This window comes from Ictidomys tridecemlineatus, chromosome 16 (assembly GCF_052094955.1).
Source record: "Ictidomys tridecemlineatus isolate mIctTri1 chromosome 16, mIctTri1.hap1, whole genome shotgun sequence".
NCBI classification, from domain to species: Eukaryota; Metazoa; Chordata; class Mammalia; order Rodentia; family Sciuridae; genus Ictidomys; species Ictidomys tridecemlineatus.
Window position 1 is genome coordinate 21295946 of NC_135492.1, and position 27903 is coordinate 21323848.

The 27903-nt window shown below is 40.4% G+C and overlaps 2 pseudogenes; both read left to right on the plus strand.

Annotated features, from left to right (window-relative positions):
• Positions 1-27903, plus strand: part of LOC144371246 (uncharacterized) — a 213824-nt pseudogene that overhangs the window by 21575 nt on the left and 164346 nt on the right.
• On the plus strand, positions 1241-10412 carry LOC144371396 (ankyrin repeat domain-containing protein 33B-like; annotated as a pseudogene).

Genomic DNA, 27903 nt, shown 5'->3' on the forward strand with positions numbered 1-27903 from the left:
TTGATAAAGGTTACACAAAACTTTCTCTTGAAAAAAATCAAAATGATGGTTGTTGTATTCTTCCTCATATAAGCACCTATAGTAAATATTTCTTAATGAAAATACTTTATCATACTGTACCTATTGGTAGTCTGGGCACAAATAGATAATGTTAAATATTTTTAATAAATAATAAATTTCAATTTATAAAATATAAACTGGATTTTTAAATATATATACACTGATTGGGATTTCTTATATTGATGATTTTGTGTAAAAAGACACAAGGATCCATGAGTGTTGCAGAAAAAATTAGAAATATACACTAATAAAAGAACATAAAAGATGGGACTGAGTTTGTGTCCCAGAGTTAGAGTGCTTGCCTAATGTGGGAGGCACTGGGTTTGGTTCTCAGCACCACATATAAATAATTTAAATAACAAAGGTCCACTAACAACTACAATATTTTTTTTAAATCATGTAAAAGAAATCCGTGACCAATTGGTTAACATATTGGCACATTGATACCAAACTACAACAAGGGGGATATCACCCTCTTCCATTAACATTATAATAGTTTATTTAGGGTTTAATTTGATGGGCATTGTAGCACACACCTGTAATTCTAGCAGGTTGGGGGGACTGATATAGGAATACTGAACATCTTACTGAGGCCCTAAGCAATGCATTGAGATCTGTCTCTAAATAAAATTCTAAAAAATAGCTGGGGATGTGGATTAGTAGTTAAGTGCCCCTGGGTTCAATCCAAAATATTAAAAAAATGAACATGTAAGAGCAGGAAAGGGGTAATTTAAAATGCTTAATTAATATCATAGCACTCCATTATGTTTTTATTATTTAGTGATGAATGTATTCTGTCTTCCTCTTTTTTTTGGCGGGGGGGTATGACCTAGGGATCAAACCAAGGGGCTTGTCCATGGGAGGCAAGCAGTCTACCAACTGAGCTATATCCCCATCTTTTTCCTCTTTTTTTTTCTGCTCAGCATCTCTTCTATTCCTGAGCTCACCTGGATTTCCTTTTCCGCCATGTATCTTCTTTCATGGTGTTCATATCTCAATTTGAACAGTCACATTTTCTCCAATGGTTCCTAAACATTATTGTGAAATAAAACATCAAATTTATGACTATTATCTTTGAACTCTGAAGTTGTTTCTCTGTGTAGTATTTTTATATTTCCATTACTCATATTCACATAGGAAATAAACTTCTTTTTTAACTTCAAAGCAAAAGCTCGGTACTATGCAAAAATCTTGGAAAATCGATGATTTTGTTGCTGGTCTGTATGTTTATTCCAGTTGTTTCCAGCATCTAACTCTTCTCATCCTCTTTTTTTTCTTTAAAAATTCATTCACATGAATAGATATCCATCTTATTTTCACCTTCTTAGTAAGGGATAACCACTTCTGCCTGAGTCCCTAAAGTTTTCATCTTTTTGATGAGTAAAGCTTACTAATAGTACTTCAACTTTTTAAAAATTTTTCTATATCATGTTTTTTAAAATCTTGTTTATTTAATTTGCTAAGATGAAATAGTATTGTGTGATTGAAAGCATGGGTGAAATAAGAAGATATAAAATTAGCTAGAAGTCTCTGAACACCTTTCTTCTTAGTGCTTGTTTCAAAACCTCATTGCATTACCGACTCCTATGGTAGTTTATAATTTATTACAAAACAAGGCCATCTTTCTCCCTCCCCCAATTTTATTTTTTTAGAATGCTTGAATTGTAGTAAATAACCTAAATTATAAATACTGTGGATTGTCAGTTGTGACCTTCCTTATGTGATTGTTTACAACAGGTGGTTTCATAGACATTTGCAACTTTTCAGTATCAGATAGATTAACTAACTATATGATTGATATTCATGGAAAAATAATGATTTTAATTTTTATCATTTAGTTATAGTCAAATTTTTATTTTAATTTTGACATTAAAAGATTATTTCCAATAACTCTACTGGGTTTGAAATTTTTTAGAGTACTAAATTAAATATTTTATGTAATTTAATTGAATGTTACCTATCCTAATACTCACTGTTAGAAAAATTATCATTGCTTATAAATTTTTAAGACACACAATTGTCATATATATGGCTGATATAAAAATGAAAAGGTGGGTACAACAGGAAGAAGAATGCTGCCCTTTGGACAGCTATTTCTTTTGTTTTCCATTAGCATTTGAAAAATGTCTCTTTCATGCAGTGTTCATTAAGATTTTAATTTTGCAGTTTGATCCTTTTTTAAGTGACATGCAATTAATTAAGGTTTAATGTGTCATCTATTTTCTACAATGACATTTTTACTGCCCCCTTTTCATTTTAGGCAGTTTATAAATTGTACTCTAACTAATGAGTTCTCCTGATTTCTGGTTCCAAATAATTACCACTCTTGTAAGATAGCTATTCTTTAATGTGTCACAGTATTAAGACTATTAGCAGGTGAGCTCAAGTGAGCCAGGTCTGCCTGGCTATGAGGCCACTGTGAGCTGGCAGGGCAGGGAAGTGGGAGTGCTCCCCCACCTCTCTCAGCTCAGCCCATATTGATCAGCCACAGCATGTCAACACCTGGGTCTGTGTGGGATATAAATGAAGCTGCCTCTGCCAGGCCTGTCTCCAGGGAGCTCACAGACTAGATAATTTCCATAGTTTTTCACATTGCTTTGCCAGTAGAGATATGACTAATGGGACTTGAAATACTGAATGATTTCAAACTGTATGTGGGGCTGAGTTTGGACCAAGATTAACAGCAACTTTGTAATAATTTCTGCATTGCCAAGTTGAAATTTATGCATATTTCACCAGGATGATTTGGAGTTTAATGTTGGAATGTTTGTATGTGTGGGGGGGTTAGTGGGTAGAATGGACAGACATTCAGGTAGACATTGGGGATACATTATTAAAGATTTTCTAGACAATCAGAACTGATAGGGTGCATAAATTAAGAGATTTGTTTTAAGGAATTGGCTCATGAAGTTGTGGGGGTTGGGAAGTCTAAAATTTGTAGGCTAGGCCCACAGGTAGAAGTTAATACTGAAGTCTAGAGGCAGAACTTTTCCTTTTATTCCATGTTTTTTTGTTGTTGCATTATAATTTTTTTATGTTTTATTTATTCTACTTAGATCAGCACCCACTAATCTGAGAATATGTTCTGCCTTTGGTTTTATGGGACTGGCTTACTTTATATAGCATGATATTCTCCAGCTCTATCCATTTATGTGCAAATGCCATAATTTTATTCTTTTTAATGCTGAGAAATAGTCCATTGTGTATACATACCAGTCTCTTTATCCATCCATCTACTGATGGGGATCTAGGTTGGTTCCACCGAAAAGCTATTGTGAATTGAGCTGCTATAAACATTGATGTGGCTGCATCACTGTAGTATGGTGTATTATAATTATATATAATGATGGGATTTGCTGTTGCATATTCATATATGAATGCAACAAGAACTTTTTCTTCTCTAGGAAATTTGAGTCTTTGCTCTTAAGGCAGTCAATGATTGGATGAAGCCTAGCCACTTCTTTGGGGTTGATCTCCTTGACTTAAAGTTAACTGATTAGAAGGTGTTAGCCAAAGCTACAAGATCCCTTCAGGCTACACCTAGATTAGTGTTTGATTAAAGCTCTGGATGTTCTAGTGTAGCCAAACTGACACAGAATACTGACCATCACACCTGCCCTTCTGGGTGGTTGTTAACACACAGAGCTGAGTGCAGAGGACTCAAGGTGCTCCCTGGAGCTCTCTACTCCATGGAGCTTGCCAGCTTTGCAGCCCAGGCAAGCCCTCAGCCACTGTGACCATCATTCATTCTGTAATGAATTTTTGTTATAGGCATGCCACCCACCTGCCAGGATTAGATGTGTTGCAGAATAAAAATGCATAAGATATGGCCTCTGTTTTGGAATAGCCCACTGTCTGGTCTATATGAATATGGGCTGCAGTCCCCCAGCCAGTTAACTACCCAGTGGAAGAGGTGAAGGACCACCATTTCCCACAAGAGGACCAACCCTCCAAGTGATAGGACAGAAGAGATGGTTCCGAGTGCCTTGCAAGTGACTGTTACCGTTAGCAATTAGAGCACTAAAGCTGCATCATCAAGTGATCTCAATACATTTTTGTTGTCTAGTCATGTCTCCATTGGCAGAGAGCTATGGAATCTTCTTTCTTTCTTTTGGGTACCAGGGATTGAACTCAGAGGCATATCAACCACTGAGCCACATCCCCAGCCCTATTGTGTATTTTATTTAGAGACAGGGGCTCACTGACTTGCTTAGTGCCTTGCTATTGCTGAAGCTGGCTTTGAACTTGCAATCAATCCTCCTGCCTCAACCTCTCGGGCTGCTGAGATTACAGGAGTGAGCCACTGTGCTCCGCTGGAATCTTATTTCTTAAAAAAAAAAAAATAATGATTTAGACAAATTTTTATTTAGAAAAGACAAAAACATCAAATGATGCATGAGAAACCTTTTCTTGTTGCAGTGGTAAATGCAGTAGGTGACTGTCACATGCAGGTGGCAGTGGGCCAGGATAGAGCTTGTTATTAGGTTTTGGAAAGTTAACCTTTGTTCCATTCTTTGAGTTGCTGTTGCAGCCATCCATTTGTGCTTCTTGTTTTTCAGGGGCAGATGTACACGCTGGAGAATGCCGACGTGGGATGTCACCCCAGGAGTGGGCTGCTTACACAGGCAGGGTGGAGGTAGTCCAACTCATGCAGAGGCTGCTGGAGCGACCCTGCCCTGAACAGTTTGGGGAGAACTACAGGCCAGAGCTGCCGCTGAGCCCGGAGGCAGTTCTGAAGCCTGCATCCTCCAAAAACTGCTTGCAGAGGCTCACTGAATTCGTGCAGTCTGCTCTGACCTCGGGCTCAGGCCAGGGCCTGGAGGATGGGGGGTGTCCTTGACCATATAGTCAGGATGACCACAAGCCTTTATAGTCCTGCTGGGGCCATCATCTGCCGAACTGTGTGTCCTGAGGACCCTCCCAGTGTTGGAAACAGGCGGCTGGCAGTGCAGGAAATCCTGGCATCTAAGGGGGACTAGGACACCCTTGCCCAAGAGAGGGACAAGGCAGAAGGCGCTGAACAGCAATTTCAGACTTCTGAGGTAGGGGGCTCCGGAGAGGAGGCTCTGAGACTCAGTCCCCCATTTCCCTACCTGCCAGGGGCCCAGGGTTCAGCCTCTGCCAGGCAGAAGCAGAGCCTCCTGCCCCTGCAGCTCCTGTGCCTGAGCAGTGTGCAACCTGGTATGGTGGTCCCCAGGTTCCGCATCAGCAAGGCGCCTGCGCCCACCTTCCAGCCAGAGCACATAGGCCGCAAGGGCAGAGCTAAGGACAGCACCCACCTGCAGATCCCCAAGTGGCAGTACAAGGAGGCCAAGGAAGAAAAGTAGGCAGAAGAGGCCCAGAGGAAGTGCCAGTAGGAAGCGCAGAAGGAAAAGCACCACGCTGGAGGAAAAGGACTGTGAAGGGGTCTATGGGTGGAGGGCCTGTGTTGAGCTATCGCTGCAGGGCGGGGGTGGGGGCGGGGGCGGGGGTGGGGGTGGGGGGTGGGGCAGAGCCCCAGCGGGGAGGAGGGGGGTGGGGGCATGACCATGGAGGAGGTGGAGAGGCACAGGGGAGGCTGCCCCCTGGCTGGGTCCTCAGAGGTGCGCTCCAGGCTCCTGCAGTGCGCTCATACCGCGCTCACAGCCGCCTTCTGGGATCCCAGGAAGTGGTCAAGTGTTCCTAAGAGGGAGCTGGGAACAGCGCGTATTGATTTCCCTAACCCTCCTTCCCCTAGCAATCAATACACCTAGCGGGCAATACACCTAATGTTTCCCTTTAGAGAACCTCAATTAAGAATTTTTAAAAACCAATTTATCAAAGGGCGGGGTTCTATTGCATAATTTTGTACTTTTAATCATTATTTACCAATCTGCAGAATTTTACAGGTGATGGGGATGTTTGTATTTAAGGCAGTTTCAATATATGAGTCTGAAGACACCTGGTTTAAATTACTGTATCTAGCAATAAATATTTGTGAGAGCTGTATGAGTTCACACAGTTCACGGGATTCTCCTTTTTGCCATTGGCTCTGGCTTTTGCCTTTCCATCTCATTGTGGGTGTGCTTTGGTGTAGATTTTCCTATTTGATTAATTGATGCTGAATATTTATTTTTATTTGATGGAGGCATTGACTTTTACAGCAAAATTATCAAATGAAATAGTTCAAATTTCAGTGTCTTATTTTAAAACTCTCTTGTTCATACAGTAATAATAATGAAAATCATTGTCGAATTATTAGGAAACAATGCATTAACTGCATTTCTTGCTAGACTCATTTTAAATTGGAGCTTTGGATAATCTGCATAGGAAATCTTTTATTGGATATAAGAGAAAATTTAGCTTTTAATAAGTGGGGTGAGCTCAACAAATGATTACTGGAAATACAAAATTAAGTCTTCCATGCTCTTAGATAAGTCAAATCTGTATATCCTTAAAATGTAAAAATTCAGGAAAGATAGGATCCCAGAGGGATGGAACTGCTGAAGGGGGCAGGAGGGTGATTTATGGGAACAGGAGGCTAGAACTGAGTTTTAACAAGCTTGTTTGAGGCAAATTTCTAGGAGTATTTCGCATTTTCAGGGCATCCCTCTCATTCAGGCTCAAGTGGAGTTTACTTCTATTTCTCCTTTGATGATTGTCCCTGATCTTTAGTTCATCCTCATGCCAATTGTATAAGATGTCCAGGATGTGGGGACTTTTGCAGGATGCAGATGTGATTTGCCTGGGCCCTGAGCTCTCAGGGGAGTTTTCTGTTTATGCTTTTATCTCCAAAATCTGAGAAATTCTTACTGTATCTTAGAATATCTGTTACACATGCACTTTATTTAAATATTTATTTGAAATACTGGGAACTATGAATTCAAAAACTATCATAGAGTGTTTGGAAGCTCCTTACTATAACCCTGGATACATGCTGACACGAACTTATCTGTCTCATGGTGCAGGCAATTGTGGCTCTGGGTTCTCCTTGCGGCTTCCCATCAGCACCTTCTTAGTGTTGAGCAATCAGGGATTTCACACTAGCCCTTCCCCCTTTATCAGATCGCAAGATTGCGCCCAGGCTGTTGGAGAGACTAGTGAGATAAAAACACTGTGTTTCAGAATCAGATTTTAGCATGTTTCTCCTTAATCCCAGAAAGACATCAAGATGAATGCCACAGAATCCTAGACCCACGTTTAGAACTACGCATATTAGTTGGTTGTGGATCACCCCTGTGACTTGGAAGTTGGATTTGACAACATCTTCTTGACCTCAGTTATCTTTGGAGGTTGTCTTCTCTGGGTCCCTGGCATTGTGGCATCTCCGTGCCATGTCTGTAGAATCCACAGCTTCACCTAGCTTGCCACAAGCTCCTCCCTCATCAGCTGAGTGCCCAGCCAGGCAGTGCCAAATGGCCTCTAATCTGTGACTTTCAATACTGGGTGCCCTGAGGACCACCAGGCAGTTTGTCAACATTTTCTGCCTTTTCCCCTACTGCAGAGGCTGGCACTGTGTTGTTCTGGGGGAGAAGAACCCCAGTGTTTGTGTTCCCAGGAGAGTACACTGCAGCTTGTGTTGAGAACTGCAGCTTCTCCTCTCACTTGGGGGTTGCTCTTCCTGAACACCCATCCTGAGCTCCCACAAAAGGCTCTAACTTTGTAAGAATGTCAAATTATCATTGGAACAGACAGTGTTAGTCAGTGTCTGTTCTGGCTGATTCAGCATCTGCCTGCCACTGCATTGCCAAGTAATCCTGCTTGCTAACCACCGTGGGACCTATGCACTGAGAATGGTATGGAGCCCTGCACCCCTCCAAGCCATGTCTCTGCTGCTACCTGATCAGAAGTACACATTCCTGGTCCCACCCGTCCCCCTACCTCACACGACCCATTGTCACTGTCCAGTGATGGGTGGACTGTCAACAGCGTGATAAGTGATTTCTTCAGTTTCTGTTCTGGGGCCTCCTATCCTGTTTGTTCCAGCCTTGACCAGATGCACAGGACGCACCTGACCAGCATGGGGCTTGGCCAGCAATACTGCTGGTGTCCACAAGACAGCTCTAGAGATACAAGCATTTAGAAAGTCTACTAGGCCAGCAAACTTTGAAATATATATGTTTAGAAAGTCTACTAGCCCATCAGTTTCTTTGGCAGACTTGAAGGTGAACCAGCCACATTCCCTGTTCCATTGGAGCATCCATGACCTGGTGAGTTTCATGAAGTAAGAATGACAGATGCGTGGGAGAGCTGACTGGCAGGAGGGGAGCTAAAGTGTACCCCCAGACAGAAGAACTTGTCTGTGAAGCCCAAAGGACTCAAGTGCAGGAAGTGTCCATGCACAGCCTGGTGCAAACTCTCACCAGTCCCTCTCTCCAGAATCAAATCACTGCCCTGCCTGGGGAGGCTCTTCTCTGGTATGTCCTCAGGTTGGGTCCAGGTGGCTTCTGAACCAGGTGCCCTCAATTGTCACTGTGGTTGTGTGGAAGTATATTTTCTAACAGTGTTCTCCTTCAAGGACAATGTATCTCCCCTCTTTCCTCTATCTAAGGAAGAGGCTTTTGCTCTTGTTTTCTTGGCCTCTTTGGAGTGGGCTACATGACAGCCAGTGGACACTGTGCCCAGTCTTGGGCAGGCAGTGCAGGAAGTCAGGAAGAGAAGTCTGGATGCTTCTCAGCAGGTGGCCTTTGGAGTCTCTCAATTTGGGGATCTGTGGGAGCACAAGAACAGATATCCTCAAGTGGGACCCTTCTGCCCAGGCTTGATAGTGTCACTGTGAGAAGGGTGGGGGGAGGCAAGTGGGGAGAGGCAGGTGGGGGCAGCAGCTGGGCTTGGAATTAGCTCCACCTAGAGAGTGAGTAATCTGGGTCACCTTGAGGAGGCTTGTGGGACTCAGTGAGCCAGTCCCTTCTTAGGCAACATTGTTAGGGTGACCTTTTCTGAATATGGGATTCGCAGAGAAGATATGATCGTTTGGTCCCTGAGGCGGAGAGAAACCACCCCTGGTCTCTCTGACAGTCCAGCTGGCGTCATTTGTGTGTGTTTTTACTGCTTTGAACAGCTGCATCTCATTACTGAGGCTCCACCCTCCATTTATCATCAGGTGCTGATGGGTGAGGACCCATCACAGTATCCTATCCAGCTTCCACATTCTTTCCCTGAAATCCTCTTTACCTTCTCTTTAGTTCCCCCTTCCTTTTCTTTCTTGGCCTGTTTTCTTCTCCCAGTTTGGTTAAACTCCTTGCTCGTCTTTGGCACCAGCTATCCTGAGGTCTAAAAAATCAGAATAGGGGTTCCTGAGAAGCATTATGGTGGCCCTGATGCATTGTCATGGCAGGACCTCTTGTTCCCAAGGATGAGTGAGCAACAGGCACCGCTGCTCCTGCACTGGGGTCCTGCCTTAGCACCCAACCCCTCCTACTTTTAGGAAGGGTGGCCTGGTCTGCTCTCCTGACATGGACAGCACAGAGGGTGCAGGCTTGGGGCCTCTGCTTGCACCCAGTGTGTTTATTAACTGTAAATAATGAATTTCTAGTTGACATGTATCTTCTCAGGGATTTATATATAAATAGAGTTGGGAGAACGTTGAAGTATACTTTAATATGTTTTAGAGCTTGAGTAAATTATAATTAAACTGGCCAGAAGAAATATTTTGAAAACTTTGTTAATGCTGCTGATTTTAAGTGAGGATTCTGGAACTTACCCTTTGGCAGAGATTTCCTTGGTTACTGGAGATTGGGGGACCCTCACAGAGGAATTGGCTGTAAAGTGGCTGTGAAGTCGCTTCTGTGTGAGAAGAGGTGGCTACTTGACAATGCAGATGGGCTCTTCATGGCTTCTACCTCTAGAGCTGGCTACACCAGGACTGACGCTGCAGATGCAGAGTGATGCTGATGCGGTTGTTCCCGTTTGCTGTGTGCTTAAGTGTCCTGCAGGCGGCTCGGCACCAGCCTACCAAGAAGGAGCAGGGAGAGTCAGAGCTGCTCCTCTCTGCTTGCTGTAGAGAAGTGCCCACATCACATCATGGACATCCTGGGAATCATGACATCATCGTGCGGCCTCTTGGGCTATCCTAGCAGCTTCCCAGCAGCTAGATACCTCAGAATTGCAAGACCATCACCACCTCCACTTTGGGAACTCCTGAGATGTCAGCTCATTTTGTGGCTCAGGAGAGTTTGTGACATGGGCTGGAAAATGGGATTTGTGATGCCTCTGTCCATTCCTTCCCAGATGTCAGCAGTAACCAGACGTTTGGAGTAGAGGCTGCTGTGGGTGAGACAGAGGCCCAAGGAGGGGGCCAGATCGCAGCCCCAAGTGGGAAAGGCTGCCATCTCAGACAGTTGGGAAGCCACAGGACTCCCAAGTTCCATGAAGAATTGACTCTTGAAGACTGAGGGAGTGAGCCCAAAGCAAAGAGAGGGTAGGAAGTGCCCTGCATGCTCACCCTATCCACATGAACCAGAAGACCCTTTTTGTACAATTTGCCTTGACATAAATTTGCCCTGGGGAGTGAGTTACACCCTGATGCAAGTCTCTGGGTCTACTACAGGGTTGTGCTGGCTCCTCCTTTAACACTACACTTGCTTCCCACTAGTGTCAGAGTGGTCAGGCAGTACTGTGCGCTCCCAGCACAGTTGGTCTTTTATGTGATGAATTACTTTTTCTTTACAGTACTTGGGAAGTCACCTATCTTCCACAAATTTCTTCAGGATCCTGGTCTTTCACAGCAGGTAGCTGTTTGAATTCTGAACCCTGCTGCCTCGTTATTGGTTTGCTGCCCACCAGAAGCACACAAGCCCCCCACTTTGAACCAGGTGGTCACCTGGAGGGCCTCCGTCTTCTAGGGAAAGAAAGGATGGAACATTGATCCTGTTCTTATTAAGATTCATAGGAAACAGAAAGTATCAATCACAATAAATACTTACAACAAGCCAGTCACGGTTATTGAGGCACGTGGAAATTTCACAGTGGATGACATTAGCCACAAAGAACTTAGAACAAACCTAGTTCTTTCCAAAATGCTGATTTTTCAAGTTCCCACCTCTGGACGCATTTAGAGCTTGTTTTATGCACCTATATAATAACTATTGAGTCAGTGAGTCATTTCTGTGCCCTTGGGTTCACATTTCTTCATTAAAATTTTAAATAAGTGGCTAAAAAATGCCTCTAATTTTTTTTAATATAAAGAAACGGGAGAAAACAAAACAAAACAACTACCTGCATTGATTTGACTGATTTTCAAGGACATTGAATGCCAGTTCTCACACTGAGTTTCCTCACTCTGCCTGCAATAAGAATTCTGTGCAAAGTGCACCCCTGTTGTGTTCCAACAAGCACAGTGTTTAATAGGGTGACTGTGTGCAGAGGTGACCAGGAACACACACGTGCATGCACACCAGGTACACACGGATGACTTCAAGGGAGACCAGATTTCCTGGAAAGGTGACAGTGGCACCCATGGAATGTCTAGGTGACCCGCAAGGTCAGAAGAATCATAAACCTGAGGGCTCCCTGGGAGTCGAGGTAATGCATCTCTTTTTGAAAGATGACACAGGAAGTTTGAACAGAGCCACTTAGGCCGGGACTGTGAGATCTCTCTGCCTTGATCAAGGCACCTGACCATCCATTACGAGTTCTAGAACCTGGTTTGGAACCACTTAACTATGGTTACACTCAATGGGAACTAAGTGCATGATACCACACTCCCAGGAATGGTACCCAGCAATCCCAGGAACCTTCGATGGATTCAGACTCTTGGTTTGAATCAGATTCTTCATTCAAATAAAGTGTTAGAGCTAATTTTACTGGGATTTTCTTTGCTCAGATGACAGATGGTGTTTACTGGATGTCCCAGGATCTGTGTTTTTAAGCAACGGTGTCTTTGTGACGGGTTAGGAATGGAACAGACATTTGCACAGGGTGCTGGGTTTCAAATTTTGTCATTTTGGTATAAATGGGTCTTAGAACCTGTTTTCTGAATATAAAGCTATTTTGTTTATTATTTCTATAAACCCAGACTTGATACTGTAAAGCTATTGAATATGGATATAATTGTATACATTTCAGGGTGTTTTATTTTAAGGTGAGAGTTTTGTTACAGTTTATGAGATATTTTCTTATTTAGATCTCAGGGCTATCTTGGGACCTTCAGATAAATGTGACCCCCCTTCGCAGCAGCTTCAATTACTGATATTTAAAAGGTTCATGATTTTTAAGTTAAATGTGATATTTTCAGCAGAAAGAATGTTTTTTTTCCTTTTTAACTTATGAAAAATTCTATTGAATATTTTAAGTCTAGAAAAAAACATGTGGTAGTGTAAAAACATGGGGAAATTGTGGCAAAAGAATTAGAACCACTTGCAAAATAAACATATTCTCATGTGATATTTGAAAAAACTGTGTGTATAAATTACAAAAGATATAGATGGTATATTTCAGGTGATATTTTAATTGAATCAGATTTTTACTTTCTTATTTCCACACTCTTTCACTTAATTTTTCCAAGGTAAGTATTTAAAATATGTCAATTCCTCATGAATACTTTCTCATACAGTGAAATGATTGAGAATTGAGATGGTATTTCTCAGACACTCCCATAGGCAGAAATTCACATCACACACAGAAGCAAAATAGAGCTTCCTTTTACCTAAATGGTATGCTGGATATGTTTTGGAGGACCTTTTAAAATAATTTAAAAGGTATTTTATTAACTTTTGGGGGAGTGGGTACCAGGAATTGAATCCAGGGGTACTTAACAACTGATCCACAGCCCCAGCCTTTTTAATATTTTATTTAGACACAGAGTCTTGCAGAATTGCATAGGGCTTTGCTAAATTACTGAGGCTGGCTTTGAAATTTTGATGCTCCTCCCTTAGCCTCCGAAGCTACTGGGATTACAGGCATCCACCAACATACCCAGCCTTTTATCTACTTTTTTTTCAATAATTTTACTAAACCCAGGGATGCTTTACCACTGAGTTATATCTATTGTCCTTTTTACTTTTTTTTTTATTTTGAGACAGGATTGCACTAAGTTGCTTAGCTGATGAGGCTGGCCTCAAAATCACAATCCTCCTGCTTTAGCCTCACAGGTCTCTGGGATTATAAGCATGTGCCACCATGCTCAGCTGGAACCAAGTTTTTAATCTGCTCTTCCTGCTATTGTATAAACAAGATCCCACTGGACAAGCAGTTTTTTTCATTGTCTGTATTTTGGGAGAACATTTAGATCCCTTTCATTCAATTTCTGCATAGTATTCTGTTGCAGTAATTCACTTGCAGGTCAGCATGGGAAAAGAAAGAAAAAGAAGAAGCAGAGCAAGTGAAGCAGCAGCAGAAAAAAAGTCCTTTATTATGTACAAGCAATATTTTTATAGTATTGTGAACAAAGAAGGCAGCCTTCCAACATCAATAAATCAGGTCTTTCAGCTAATTAAACATAGCATGCAGAAGTTTTACTTTCTAATCAGAAGTGACCCGCTTCTCATGGCTAATCTATTCTCTGCTAGGAGTACGTTGAGCTCTGCTCTTTGTTAAGAACAGATAATAACATTTTTCTCAGCGCCCTCCTAGCCCACTTGGCAAAACATTCTGTTTGCAGGCAAGTCCTCCCAAGGACAGCAGACACCTTGTTTTCAAGCATGTCCGCTGTTACTTATCTATACCTTGACAGAATATCCCGTTTGCAGGCAGACTCCATCAAGAACAGTAATAGTAACGCAGTTACATCTGATTCTCTACATCTCCCTCCTTTTGTTTTTGTAAATGAGCCTTAGCAGAAGCGATAAGAGAGGTTTCATGTTTCAGTTGCCTTTGCTTTTTCCAGCATTGGATGACTATATACAAAACAAAACACAAAACAAAAATTATTATAGTGTTACCTAAAGAAGTTGACAACAAGGTAGATAAATGATTTAAAGGATTTAAATTAGCAATACTTGAAGACAATTTTTGTAAAATGTCAGATCCTGTTAGTTCAGGTAATGTCTTACTAAAGGTGTCCATAATAGTTTTTTCCAAATTTATAATTTCTAAAGTTAAGTTTTGATGTCCATTTAACTGTCTTTTAACAGTTTCCCAGAAACCACTGGTATTCTATGGCACAGGAGTCACACAAATATGAGAAGAATTCCAGTCACACTTCAGAACATTTCTGGTAGCCAAGATAGTAACTTGATCGCCAAGCCAGGAAACAGTATGTTGATCACATCTGTAGCCAATTGAGAGTTTAAGTCCTTTTGTTGTTGCCATATTAAATGAGCATCTTGATGCCATGTTTTCATGAAATTCGCAGTTTGAATGTCTTGATGCAAAGCAACACTAGCTATCGCAGCAGTGGCAGTTACAGAAGCAACTGCAAGGAATGAAGCTATAACTATTCCTATTAATTGTAGAGAGCAATGTAACAAAACTTGAACAGCATTGTACAAATGAGTAACAGACAATGAATCAGAGCAAGGATGAGTCAAATTAAAAGGCACCCTCAATTTTGTGCCAGCCTTAACAATAACTAAAGAATAATTATTAATTTCTATTAATTCCCAATTAGTTCTATTTACACATTGAGTTACATTCCATTTCCAGTTTCCAATCATAAGAGAATAAGGGAATTTAACACATGCAGAAGCAAAATAAATCAGATTATTATGTAGATGTACTTCAAAAGGAGAGGAACGGGATACATCTAACGTGAAATTTCCAGTCCATACAGTGAGTTTCCCAGATACTGCCCATAATTTCTATATATCCCCTTGAATATTGGAAAACCTTATATGCTGTAATATTGGAGAGACCAAAGCATAATGTTGCATTTTAATTGTCTCATTACCCCAAGCATTTATTGTCCCATTATGTCAATGCTGTCTTAAAGTACGATTTGACCAACTTTCTATAAATTCAGAATGATCAGGACTCCAATCAACTATATTGATAATTTGATATTTGACTACTGTATTAGGGTGATGATGATGACATTTTTTTCACTTTAAATGAGTTAAAAATGTTTCAGAATATTTAGCTGAACATAAAGGAAGATGAGTTCTGACAAAACATTCTTTAGACGATAGCCATGATGGATTAACATACATACTAGAGGTATTAAATCCTCGGGAAGATATCATGACAGTAAAAACAGCAGTATAATAACTACGATAATTAACTCCCCAAGTATTAAAAGAAAGAGAGTTGTTATGTGCTATAAGAGGCAAACAGAAAAAATGAGCCCCTATACACAATGGGACTCCTTCAACAGCTACAGTTATATTATAAATATTATACAGATTTTTATAGAATGGAATATTTTTAATTCCCCCACATACATGAGGGGGGAAAATTAGTATTATTAGTACACACACGAACTTCAGGTTTTCCCCAGGAAATACTGTGCACCAAAGGAGTGTTAGGAACAGAGGCCCAATAAGCAAAAGAATGAGCAGAAACTATACTAACCTGGCAATTAATAATTGCAAGCATTGCTAATAAAAGATTAACAGGATTTAAAGGCTGATTTGCCTTTTGGAGGGTTTTTTCAGCTTCTTGAGTCAACTTTTTTTATCTGTTCCCATGTTGGGGGTCTGCTGTTCTCGTTGCCATCATAGAAGTTCTCTGCATTGTCAGCTTCTGAAATTGTCTGACAAATGGGTCACTCATTCTGCAATTTGATAAGTCTTGAAGGTACTTAGAAAGGTGTTTTACGTGTAGAAATAAGAGCAAACTCCCTTCCCAAGTGGTGAAACAGTATTACCCAGGAGAGGTGAAGCATAAATGTTCTTGGTTTTTACTGTTTATAAATAAGGAAGGTCCCTGTACCTATTTATTTGTACACACAAATGAGTGTTTTTAAAAGATCAGAATGTAGAAGCAAATTTTGCCTGGTAAAGGAAATATGCATGTTAATTTCTATAGTGACATTACAAGGCTCTTTGCACAGGCTCAGCTTTGCACTCAGCCACCATCTGGGGGCGAGAGAGCCTCTCCCCTTGCACCACTAAGTTTTGCAAATCCAGTGGTGAAGTAAGGCATCTCTCATTGCCTTAATTTTCATTTCCCCAGTTATTGGTGAGGTTGACTATCTTTGCATGTTTCTCCAACAATTTTTATTTTCTGTTTCCTAAATTCCTTATTTATATTTGTTCTTCATTTTTTTATTTTACAGTTTAGCATCATTTTTGCTGATTTTTTAAGGTTTGCTCTGTGTTTGGGGAATTGAACCAGGGGATACCTTTTTTATGTAAACTTAATTTAAATCAAAATTTTCAAGCTTTTTTTATATTTACATTTTTTTGTTTCTCTAAGAAGGCCCTGCTGTTCTTCCTTTTAATCATGACTGGACCAGTACCGGGAAAAATTACTGATAAGCCTAGCTGTTTGTTGGTTTGGTTGGCTGACTTGGGTTTTATTTTGGTAAGTAGAGAATAGAATTTACTTTTTGTGTAAAATACTCTGGTAATTAACAGTTTTCTAAAACAAGAAAATAATTATCTCCATAAAAACACATGGCATGCCAAGAAGCTTCCTACTGAGCAGACACAAAGAAAGATAGTCATCAAATCTCCCAAACCAAGAATTTTAGAAATGTTTATGTTAAGAGAAAGTCCACAAAATCATTTCAAAGCTCTCAAAGGGACCTCCTTTGGTCTGCCTCTTTCCTCATCTGTAAAAAGGTGTTGGTGACCCCAAGTATAGAATTTCACATGTGTTACAAATCAGAGGGGGAAAATCACATCACACACACACACACACACACACACACACACACAGCACAGCACATAAACACCTGACAGACACAAACACACAAACTAAAGTAGTTCCAAAATTATGTAGGCAAAGATAATGAAATTTGCCAGAAGTGAAGTGCCCCTCTAGGTAGGAGCTAAGTTCAGTATCTTCAAAATAAGGTTCTAATTCACATTCTTATCCATATCCAAAGCAAAAATTACAATTAAGAGTGGATGCAGTAATTATATTTTCTAAAGAATTCTTTTTAAAAATGAGAAATTTTAAGCTCAGGTATAATGACATGGCTGGGGTCACTCTATTGTCCCATGGAGAACCAGGACTCAAAGCCCCATCTGCTGACTCTCTCCCTACCCTGGACTCTTCCCTCCTCTCTCTCATTAGGACCCAGAAATCATGCCAAGACACCAGTACTCTGTGTCATATGGGAAGCAATTGCCATAGTTTATCCAGGGGAAGAGGCTGTCTGCTTTTATTGCAAAATATGCTTACTCAATATATTTCATTTGGGATCCAGAAAAAAATTATACAAACAAGCTTGATATATTATTAAGTAAGTAGGCAAAATCTCCAGAACCATCCAATTTTACTCCTACAGACTTTTTGAGTGAAAAAACTAGAACTGCACATAGCCATGACTCACTGAGGGTAAGCATATGGCCTGAAGAGCACTATTGTAAAGGCATTAATATTTAGCACAAATCACCTGTGGCCTCTACAGGATGTTGCAACTCTCTCAAAGACTGATAGAAAAGGCTTCTGTTAGGCATGGGCTACAGTAGCTAAAGGACCATCCATAGTATCTATTGTCTTACTCTGCTCACCCATCTAAGCATTGGTTGTGTGGGTAGTTGCCATGGTGACCACCAAGATAATGGAAATGACCTAAACCAATGTCTACAAGCAACCGCTACCAAAGTTCTCCTCCTTGACAGGAGCCATAGTTGCTATGGCAGACATTTGGTTGATGGTTTCATGAAGACCTCATCCAGGTACCCTGCCCTGAGTTGGAAAGAAATTGCTTAGAGGTTGGTTTCTTTCAACCCACATGCCAATGGGTCATGTAAAAAAGGTTAAAAATATAGTAGTGCTTAAATCTTGGCTCCTGACTTTAAGCACTTAAAACAAAAGCCTGAACAAAGGCAGACACTGTGAATGGTAGAAGGGAGTTGTACATGGAGTGTCCCATGAATGGATTGGTATTGACCTTGAAATTGAGGCAGGCAGGAAGAACACAAGAATGATCACACACATAAGACATGGAGCCCTCCCCTGTGGCTTTCCACTGGGCTTCATGGCATTCTGGGAGGCAAAGTGTATGGACCATTTCATCCCTTCTTCCACTCTCTTCAACATGGCTTCAGTAATGCCACCGGGGCCAAAACTTAAGAAACTTTATGCTCCTTCCTAAGGGTTTAGCTCTTCATTCTCATCCTCCTGGAATCTTTTGCCAGAACTGACTGTGCTACCTACCATCTTACAAGTAACTCTGCTGGTCTTTATGTATTTGAGTTATTGAAAGAAAAAAAAAAGAGATGGAGAATGAATCAAATTCTCCACATATGCACAAATTATTCTTCTAATATGTCAATATTCCTGCAGAATCTATTAACATCAATATATTATAAGCAGATATGTTTTTCAAGAATTTGATAGAGTTCTCAGTCAAAAGAGTGAAATCTTTTTAGCTCTAAGTGGGAAATATTTACCATGGACTCAAAGTTAGAAAGGGTATGCAGGAATTATCTTTTCTAAGTTAAAATTAGGGAAACCGTCTTAATGTTCTTTTAGTACCCTACTGAGAATTGGAACTTGTATCATTTCCCAAACCAAGGCTAGGCAGTCTAGCTTCTGCATGGGCTCCTAAGTCCAAGAACTGATTTTTTGTTGATTGCCATATGTCACCAACATCTAGTAAGTTTTCTTATTAGCTATCAGTGTGGACACAGAAAAATATCCATTTCATGAATTAATAATAAGAATCTTAAAACTGTTTTTCCCATCTAAGAAAACAAAAATAAAGAAGAAAATTGATCTTCTTCAATAATTCTGGTTTGATATTCCTTTTTGTCCCCCAAAAAATACATTCTAGAAAATCAAACCAAACCAGTTCAAGTTGTGTGCCCACAGACTACATTACAACAGAGCTGGTATTGAGGAATCAGGAGTTTAAGGACCAATATGGAATATTTAAGTGATGGAGAGAAACAGTGTGCTTCCACAAAGGTCCTTCTGTTGGACAAAAGAATTACCCACAAGAATTGGCTAATAATATGCCCCAAGATTATTATATGCACCAATGAATTTCCAATTTTCCAGGATCACATGGGTTTGGGCCAAATCACTTGAAGTAGTGACGAATTAATTACATCATAAAACTAGGAATGATCTTCTCAAGTAAAACTATGATCTCATTTTATTTGTCCTCTTTGTGTTATATGATGTATAAAAAAGGTAAGATGTGAGACTAAGAGTGTAAAGCACCTGCGCAGCAGGTTGATATCCCAAGCTTAATCTTCAGAACAACAACAAAAAGAGTAAATTCAATAAGTACAAGTAAGCAAATAATTTGGAACCGGGGATTAAGTTCACTGATAGGACATGCATAACTGTTCATGAAGTCCTTGGTTCAATCCCCCCACATCACACACCCATGCATGCACACAAATTTTTAAAGAGGCCAAATTTTAGGAAGATCAAAATGAATGAAATAAATTAACTTTACAAATGTTAAACAAAATGAGATTCTATGGGGGTGAGAACAAACACTTTAGATGAAGCATGAGTTTGACTATCAAACATTAGCACACAAGCAAGCACAAAAAGATATATATATTTTTTTAAAACTGGGAGACAAAGAGAGTAACACTAAATTGAGAAAAATCTTTTCAATGACTGTATTCATTCTCAGAACTGAGACTTCAGAGTTATTAGATATGACACTGATATTAGTAAGCTCTAGTTTTCATTAAAAACAAACCACTACCACCACTACCAAACAACAACAACAAAAACCCAAACAGGAAAACCCCAAACTATAGAGGTCAACGCAAACTATTAGACAACAGTTACAAATCTATGTCTATCCGATTCAGGCACTTTGTACTTTGAGTTGAAAGAGTAATTAGCTATAGAAAACTAACATAACAGAATCCACTCATGATTTGCCAAAACTATTTTTATATTTCTATGCTACTGAAATGAGAGTGTAATAAAGAAAAAAATCATTTGTTTATTCATTTGACAAAATTTATTAAGCACCACTCTATGCCAGGAACTGTGTAATCAAAATTTGGAGATTAGAAAGCCACAGTTTTTGCCATGAGGAAGTTAGGAATCTGGGGGCCTCGAATGTCAGAAGTCCCTTAAAACTGTTTAAGAAGAATGGAAAATATCTGATTTAACTGCCACAGACAACTCTGTGGCATGAAGAATGCTTCCCATCTTGAAATGGTTGAAAGTTCAACTAGGAAGAAAGTGAGAGCACAGACCTTGCATCAAGATTGCATGAACCAATCTTGGTTCAAAGATCAAAATTAATAAAATAAATTAACTTTACAAATGTTAAACAAAATGAGATTCAGCTGAGTGGGCTGAATGGGAGTCTGGATTTCTGTTTTGGACTTTATAGCTCCAGTTAAGCTGTACAAGAAGGTGGCATCTGAAGAAGCCAGCTTCTCCCTCCTCTCTAAATCCTTGCCTAGATGGAGGCCAGGCAAGAAGCTGAGCTACTTGGTTTTTACCATGCTACCAAGAGAGACTATGGTCATGGCCCTATCCTTTGAATAGAATGGGGTCACATAGTCTATGGGAACTGGCAGGTCAAAGTCTTTAGGAGCAAGAGAAGAAATTTGTCCAGATCTTTGGAAATCACCTACACTTCCAAGAGTGCTGCTGACACACCTCTGATTCCCCAACCCTGTGCTTCTCCAGCAGATGCATGTAGCTGCCCTTTGGTCTCCATGAATAGTTTTTCAAGGCACCTAGGATTACAAAGATTTTCTTTGCTTTCCAAAAATCCTTACGAAAGGAGTTAGGAAAATCCTTCTGAAAATTCTTAGGAATTTGCCTTTACTTGTTCTTGAAAATTCACTCATTTCAGAATGAAGTTTTAAAAAGAGTATCTTTTCTTCACATCCAAATTAACCCAACATTCTTTTGTTACTGCTTTTTTACCATTTAAAACTGAACTAATTGCCCTCTATACAAGGTAGCAGGTAGAACTTTATAGAGACTCAGGTTAGAACAGGTTAGAAGATAGGCAATCTGCATAGTTTTCAAGGTTTTGGGAACTAGTAATAGTAATTCAAAGAGATAAGAAGGTTATAGAGCTGACCTGAATGAAACTTTGTGTTTTAGAATATTCAAAAGTATTTAACATCAATTATTATTTGTCTTATTTTGTCAATTGCAAATAAGGCAATCAGTCTATATGAAAAACCCCTAGTACAGTGACAGAACCATGTGTGGAACTGTTATTCAGGTTCTTTTAAACAGTACGTGTAAATAATTTGTCTAATTCTTTGATGTTACTTATGACTTCTAATTTTACACCAGAATTTTTTTTCAGGAAAAAATGATGCTGGAGATATTATCCCAATCATTGCATGACAAAATCAGACCCTGTTACAATTACTTTTTATATAAGTACCACTCTATAACCAAACATGGTTACTCTTCAACAAAATGCAGAAGAGAAGGAATGTCAGGATGAAGAGAGGAGAAAAGTTTGATCCCACTGACATTCCCCTAGACCCAGTTGCTGTACCGTTCTCTCAAAAGAGGGTTTACAGGAAGTAAAGTCAAAGAGATATGATTAAATGTGAAAGGACTCCTGGTACAAGACGTGATGGCTGTCAGACTCACTCTAGCAGCAAGTTGGGAAACTTCCAGAAGAAAGTTAAAGTATGTCAAATGCTTCCTGGGGACTTTTTCCCAGACTTTATCAGCCTCAGCTTCGGCACCCCTGTAGGAAAATTGTGACTGGCTTTGACTTATTATATAGATGCATGGAGACAAAATTTCATAAATTCTGAGATACTCAGAGCATGGGGAAACCTGACCATCCAGAAAAACTACCTCTCTTTTTAGATGGGAAAGCAGAGGCTCAGAGTGTGGGGAATCACACCAGGTTTCTGATTGAATAAGGGATGGAGTAGCAGATTGAACCTAGAATGCAAGTCTCTTGAATCCTGTTCCAGATGTTGGAGACAAAGAAGTGTGACTGTGGAGCCCAGAAAATGAATGAAAATTTCCTGGCCCACTCAATAAAGTCCTAAACCAGACATACTTCCTGAGACTTCTTCCAATCTCTGAAATATGATCGATGTTCCCATGTATTTAAAGATGAATATGTTCCTCCTTAAAAACTCCTTCTATCTTCCAAAGGCCTTCTGCTGCTAGGTGTAGTTGAGAAAATATAAAGAGCAATCCTTGGCCACTTATTTGGCTATTCCCGCTTTGTTCCTCTTCATCCTGACAAACTTGAACTGGTTCATCCATTTGGCCCAGCTTGAACTCATTTCAGCCCCAGAGTCACAACTCAGCTTGTACCTCTTTCTATAGGACGAGAAAATTGATTTTTCTATGGGTTTTATTTAAGACAATGAGATATGATTTATTTGGGGATCTATATTACCCCAAATTGCCAGTTCTACCAAAGGTGTCCCTCTCTACTGGGATCTGGTCTCATCTGAACACAACCTGGTTCCTCATACCTTGTTCCAGAGAACCCCCATGTTCACCAGATCCTAACCAGGTATTCTAGGGCCTTCATCAAAAGCTACAAAAAGAAAATGGGATCCAACTTAAGACATTTTATGTTTGTGTAAGTAGGGTATTATTTTAAGAAATCACCAGGACTTTATTGACTCTCATAAAGATCTCTGTAGTTGGTTTCCACTTGGGTTGTACTTGGGACCGATCTAGGCTTTCTGCATTTTGATAAAGAGTAACCATGTTTGGTTACTCTTAAACTCCATGGAAGGAGTTTGGCTCTCCTGCATCAGGCTTAACCAAATGCTACTAAGAGAATCAAGGAGAAAGGTGGTCAAGTTCTTGGATGGCAGTAATTGAAAAATTATAATTGTACCCAAGGCTTGTTCTTCCCAATAGAACTGTTCTGGGATTAACATAAGTTTCAGGAAAAAAAGAATTACTAGATCTTAACAGTCAAAATGGTGACTTTATGAGAATAATCTTAGAATAGCTAACAATCCATCAAAACCTGGCCTACTGTTTAGGAATGTATTTGTAATTGCTTTTTTACTTGTCAAAAAGACTGAAATTTGAAGCCTAAGAGTAATGAAAAATGACAGAATGTTTTATTTAACTTCAGTGTTCCCTTCTGTTTCTCTTCCCATAAGACTGAGGTCAAAGAAAGAGAGAGAAGCTTAACCTAAGTTCTTTTCATGAATATCAGAAAACACAGTTTTTCTCTATGGACCATGCCATCCTCATCCCAAGCCCATGAGGGAGACATTCCTCTCTCAGTCTCAGAGATGAGGAAACTAAAAATGGGAGGGAAACAGAAATGACCTTGCCAAAATTCAAATATTATAGGAGGAAGTGCTGAGATTGTAATCAAATCTCATGGTTCTCCCACTCAAATTCTGCCCTCACCTGCATTCCAAGACTTCTGTGTCATATAAATGTTCACAAGTCAGGCCCTGTGTCTCCCCATGAGGCCTTGCTTTCCTCTGTCTGGTAAGCTTTACAGTAAAATGATCACAGACCCACAGACTCCCCTGGGGAGAGCAGGGATGCCAGGACTATTCAGTCCTTTGATTTCACAATCCAGCTGTCAATGGCAGAAACTAAGGCCACATAAGTTATTCACCTGGTTCATGATGGAATCCATTAGCTCTTTGGGTTTGGTGGCTGCAGCTAATCCCACAAGTGCCCTTTATTCTCTGTCCCCAAAGTTCTTCTGTCATTGTTTTTAATGGAGGGAGTTCAAATGTCTCTAAGTCTCTGTTGACTCCAATGCTGGTCTTTTGTCTCTAAACTGCACCTTTATTTCAGGGCTTTGGATTCCTGTAGAAACAGGCTAGTCTTTAAAAACATTCTCTGGAGGCCAAAAGCTCCGAACAGTTGTGACTCTTTCTTTCACAATATGAAAAGATCAAGGTTCTGCATGGAAGCCAACCAGATCTGCCAATGGCACCCTTCTTTACCCCTCTGAATACATTTCCAAGGAAGAGAGAATCAGCTTTACTCTCCAGTGTTTCCCTGAAAATTGGAAACCCAGCTGTGGGCCAAGTTCCAAAATTTTGGGCAGCCTTTCTGTCTAGCCTCAGTCATTTGCTGATAGAGAGGTAAAGTAGGCTCTGCCTTATTCTGGAAAATCCCTAAGAAAGACAGATGAACCTCATCACATCTGTTGACCCTTCCTAGACTTAAAGAAAAAAATGATCTCTACTTTGCTTCAGATGAGATAGGATTATTTCCCCCCAACTTTTTCTATGTAGCAGGGATGAAAAACATCAGTCATCAAAGAAAAATTGAGGTTTCCAATGATGCAAACCCATTGTATTTGATTTGCGTCATTTTCTTCTTTTACCCCCTTCTTCTGGCATAGAATTCTGATGCCTTGCTCCCTGGACTTGTCTCTTCCGTGCTATGAATAGGCTCTCTTCACGTTCTGGCTCACAAGGGAACACAACTATTCCACAAGTGGCCTTTAGTGCTCCATATAATATGATTTCCTGTAATTTTTAAACTGTATGTGTAATTTATATTCTGGCTCTGTCCAATATTTGAACAACTTTAATAAGTTGATTTCCATATAAATATAAATATTATGCAAACAATTCTTACCTGATTTTTTATGTTCTATCTAAAAATAAACACTGTACCAGTTATTAATAAATAGACATTTCAACGGTTATGTAGAGGAATGTTATTTACTTCAAAACAGCTCTGTGAGATTGTATTATTTATAATAAACAACTCTGATTGCTGCAATAGAAAGACCTATAAACATCAGTGATCTAACACAACAAAGATTTATTTCTTGATCAAATCACAAACCAGTGTAGTTTGTCTCAGTGTGAAAGAGTATTGCAAAGATGTAGGCTATTTCCATGGGATCTGACATGTTGGAGTCCTTTACTTCTAGGCACAGAGATGGAGGAATGTGGAAAATCCATAACAATTTCTGCCTTGGAATCACAGTGATTCTCATTTCTATTCAGATTCTCATTGGCCAAACTCATTCCATGACAACCCCACAAGGAGTGCTAGGAAATATAGACTTCCTGAGAGTGTGAGGAAATGCGTTAAACCTATAGCTTTGCTCATGACAAGAATGTCACCATTGATCTCATATTTTTACTGGTTAGTAGTAAATGGTGGCAAGATGTAACAAAGTGTAGGCACTACTCCTCCAGCCCTATGCAAAGTGTAGGCATCAGGAAGCCAGAAAGTTCTCCTGAGTGCCATGGGAGTTAAAAATATATATGTGGTATAAATTTAATTGCAAACTGTTGGCAAAAGCTAGTTCCCCATTAGTGATGTACACTTCAAATGCATCCATACATTTCTCCATTATGAATGGGACCCATTGGGAATATGATACCTTCATAGGCCAGTTTTTCAACTCTGTCTCCTTGAATATTTGGATGTTGATTGTAATCCTTGCTTTTTCCTATCAAAACAATTCATTTCAGTTCAAGAAACATTGGTTATTTACTGAAGACATGTTGATTGAATGGCTACCATGTGCCAACCTTGGGAGGTGCCTGTTTTTAACAATTTAATGGTAGAAATATATTGGCCTGAGATCATTTCAATTCTCTGAGAAGTGTGATGGTGGAGACAAATCAAGAGTACTATAGAAACACAAAGAGAGTTCCTAGCTCATACGAGAGGTAACAGAGAAGGATTATTAGAGGAAATGGGTACTGAATGAAATATTTAAGTGTGATTTTGCAAAGCCACTGTGAAAAAGGAAGAGAGGCCTGTCAGACACTGGGAATAGGGGTGTAGGACAAAGTCGGTTCTGTTTAAAGGAAAGCTGCTACTTGACATTCTTGTCGTCATGGCATCCATTGGGGGTGGGCAGGATAATTAAATGGTAGTTACACCCCAGGGAAGCAGGGGGCATCCCTGGGAATGAAAGGAGGCTAGTATGCTTAGAGGGAAGAAAAGGTGAAAGAGAACAATCTAGGGAGATGGGGGCTTCAAGGTGCATTAGAGATCCTGAATCTTTCTTTTCTTAAGAATAGGAGATCCCGTAGCAGGGAGGAACTCTCTTCCTATATCAATGGTCTGAAACTTCATGCTTCCTCTGACCTTTGCCTCCCAACACCAGCACCATCTTTAGGATGCTTTGTTTGGGCTTTCCCCTTCAGATGAGCAGCTCCCTTCCCATAGAGACTAGAGAGATTCTCCCAGCCCTGGTCCCAGTTCCTCTCATCAGCAGAAAGATTTATGGTCTCTTTCCAATAATGAATGTCATGGCCCAAGGAGCCCACCCACTAACCTCCTTTCTTACTCTGTACAACCCTGCTCCTCCCCCCAACCCCATGCAGGACCCTAGTCCTAGATGTCTCAGAGTCAACCTTGACCCTCCACCCGCATTGTGATGGTGACACATGGCTTCTATCTTGCTGTTTCTCCATGGTCATCTTATGGACACACTTGTTTCCTGACTAGTCTCCCAGCTGGTCCCTTTGACTCTAGGTTCTACCCTTCTGGTTCATCCCTTACAATGACATAGTGTCTTTAAAAAACAGAAATTCAATTATGTTGCTTCACTCTTTAAACCTTCTAGTCTCTCTTCTACATCATATATGGTTTAAAGTCTTAGAATTGTCTTTCAAACACATAATCCTTGATGGTTAGCCCACCTCACTGCCACCACCCCTGTCTACACAGAGGTCCTGCTCCCCACCTGCATGCCTTCTATGTCAACACATTCTGTGCTCTTCTACTCCATAAAGACCTGCACCTGCCTGGACACACCAGGCTGTTAACTAATAATGTTCTTCCTAGGTAACACAGTTCCTTTGGCCAAGAAAGCACTGATTCCCATTACTTCGCTAAAATCCACCACATGGTCACATCTTTCCTGAATCCCCCATCTTCCAGACCACCCTTTACTTATGGCTTTGGCTGTGTCCCAGCCAGACATCCAAATTTCTGTGTTTCTGTGATATCCTCCGTGGTTTCAGTGCCAGCCTTTCCCCACTGCTACTTGCTTGAGAGTAGAAACTGAGTCTTTGCCCTCAGGACCTCAGAGAGGGCCACCCAGTGCTAGAGAAGGAAGCAAAAGAACAGAGCCACTTCATAGTCCTTTTAGTTATGTACCTCAGCATAACAAGATGGCCACAAACTTAGAAGCTAAAAACAACACAAATTTCTTACATATCTCACTGATTCTGAGGACCAGAACTCCAGCTCAGCTTCACTGAATGCTCTGCTTTGGCTCTCACTAGGGGACAGTCAAGGAGACAGATAGAGCTGTGGTCTTATCTCAACTCCACTGGGAAAGAATGCCCTTCCAGGTCACTTCAGTGATGACTCAGTTCTGGGAGAGTTGCTGGACAGAGCCAGCCTCAGTTCCTTGCCATACGGCTACCCAACGGTGTACTATAGAAAGACAGCTGGGAGAGCACACAGGACAGACAGAAGCTGCCATCTAAAGTAGCATGATTGGAACTGGCACCCCGTCACCTTTGCCACATTTTTGTCATTAAAATGTCATAGGTCTTGCTTCAAAGGAAGGAGAATAACATGAAGGTGTAGATTCCAGGAGGGGAAAAAATTGGTGCCATCTTAGAGCCTGAGCCACATTAGGTAATTAAGAAATTCCCAGCATCAGCATGGACTTGGTACTGTCTTAGGAGCTGGGAAAATTAGTACTCAGAAACCTCCTCCAGCTAACAAGATTATTTGCCTCATCCCTGAAATACACTTTATAAACTACCAAGCTCCATTCCATTAGGTATAGGAAAAGTAGCTAAGTTTATTGAACACTTACATATGAGACACATTTTACTAATGTATTCCATGAATTGTCTCATTAATCTTTACAGTAAACCTCTTTGGGTTTGGTGCTATCCTGATCTCTATTTTGTAGACTAGAACACTGAGGTTTAGGGAAGTTGGTACTTGTCCCAAATCACATAGCTAGTAAGTGGTTGAACC